The sequence below is a fragment of the Microtus pennsylvanicus genome, chromosome 10, assembly GCF_037038515.1.
Source record: "Microtus pennsylvanicus isolate mMicPen1 chromosome 10, mMicPen1.hap1, whole genome shotgun sequence".
NCBI lineage: Eukaryota > Metazoa > Chordata > Mammalia > Rodentia > Cricetidae > Microtus > Microtus pennsylvanicus.
The window spans coordinates 62,458,105-62,460,141 of record NC_134588.1 but is presented as its reverse complement, the minus strand read 5'-3'; the positions used below and the strand labels follow the sequence as shown (position 1 = coordinate 62,460,141).

Here is a 2,037-nt window from a genome sequence, read left to right as displayed (position 1 = left end):
CTTGACCAGCATCGTCCATCTGTGCAGACCTTTGGCCTTCCATCTAAACCTAACCCTCCTGTCAAGATTCCGAGGACAGACTTGGTGGTCCCCGGCCTGTTTGTCCCTCTCCCCAGCGTGACCAACTGAAGAGATCTCCTTTCTCCTTTTCCACTTGTTTCTTTAAGGCCCGTGGAGGACGGGTGGCAAGCTTGGCCAGTCAGGAATGCTAGGGCCTCGCTTCTGACCTAACAACTCCAGTAACAGATGAAAGGTGACCTGAGACAAGACTGCTAAGCAAATACGTAATTTAGGTTGGATCCAGGAAAAAATGCAAAAAGGGCCTTATTATAATGGCTGGCAACACTGGAGTAATGTTATAGATGAGGTAACACTTCTGTATAATTGTTATTTATTTATTTATTTATTTATTTATTTATTTATTTATTTATTTATTTATTTATTTAAAAAGCCTACAGCACCTGGTATTCCCAGGAGGTCTTCCATCCAAGTACTAAGCAGGCCCGACCCTGCTTAGCTTCTGAGATCAGGCATGTTCAGAGTGGTATGGCCGTAGACTTTCTGTATAATTGTTAAACCTGGTTTTGGTAATACCCGTCTGGTTGTCAAGGAAACCTACTTGTTCTTGGGAAACACACCCTGATGTGTAAGGGTAAGGCGTTGCACTGTTTGGAGGCCTATTCCTGAATGAAAAACTTGTATTCATAGCAACTAGTGAAAAGGAAAAATTGGGTGGAGTGGGTGAGCGCTTTTCCGTTATTTTTGAGATTTGTATGCTATGATTTCAAAGAAAGATGCTAAACGTAAATAAATACGTTGAATCTAAGACACCACAAAGCCCTTAAAACAAGGAAGTGCTTCTTCTGAATCTTGGGCCAGTCCCTCACAGCGACCTCTTACGGTCAGGCTGGGGCGCGCAGCTTGATACCAACAAGCTGCTTTAGAAAAGGCTTGCCTTGCCTTTTGCACAGAAAGCAGGAAAAGAAAGGCATGGCCGGCGCTGCCTGTGGGAAGAATTGGCGAAGCGACTGCGTTGGCACTGCTTGACCGACTGCGGCTTTTGTCTTGTGATGGAAATCTGAGCAACAGTGTTCTCAGACGCAAAGGCAAGACCGGCTTCCTAGCAGAGAAACTGTGCTTCCATCTGCCAGAAGAGGGCGCTGCCTCCCTGCTGTCCACCCTCAAGGGGCTCCACGGAGTGGTTTTGCACATCGGCAGTTGCCAGCGGAAGGATCAAAGCGAAGTGAAGAAGTCAAAACAAATGAAAGGTCCCATCAGCGTCCTTATCTAAGATATCGATACTCTGTTCATGATGGATTTTTTTGAATACATTTTGATTTTTTTTTTACAAAATAAGGAATTAAATTGCCTTGATCATTAATTTGTTTGGCACTGCCCTGAATTTTGGGTCCAAAGCCACGATCTCACTGGACCCTCCCTAGTTCCACCCAGCCTGGGAGATCTAACAGTCTGTGCATCGCAACGCCACCAGCTCAGAGTCTGATCGGTCAGGCAAGGTCTGAAGTTATACGGGCGGGCCTTTTTGTATCTGTAAACAAAGAATTAGCCAAGAGAACTAGTTTTGCGAAACCAAATGGATGCCTTTGATGCCACAGCATGGCCAAAGGCTGAGGCTCACTGTCTTTATCTCCTGCTTTCTAACTCCTCATCTGTAAGATGGAAAGAGCAGTGCCTTCCCTACGGTTTTTAGATGCTGCTTCTCGAATTCTCCGTGTGTATGTTACATATGAGTGTGGTGCGTATGGTGTATGCTCATGTATGTGTGTGGATGGGGACACCAAAGGAGGGTGTCAGGAGTCTGCCTCCACCCCCTCTTCATCTTCTTCCTTCGAGGCAGGGTCTCTCTGGACTTGGAGTGCCCGCCGTTTTTGGCTAGACTGGCAGCCAACAAGTCCCTGTCTCCATCCCTCACAACCCTGGGGTTGTAGGTGTGTGTGAAACTACACCCAAGTTATTTCATGGGTACTGAGCTCCGAACTCAAGTCCTTGTGGTTGTCTAGCGAGTGTTCCTAACCA

The 2,037-nt window shown here is 46.4% G+C and overlaps 1 pseudogene; it reads right to left on the bottom strand.

The window, feature by feature from the left end:
* Window positions 1-449: 449 nt before the first annotated feature.
* LOC142859271 (5S ribosomal RNA) lies at window positions 450-558 on the bottom strand (annotated as a pseudogene).
* Window positions 559-2,037: the final 1,479 nt, after the last annotated feature.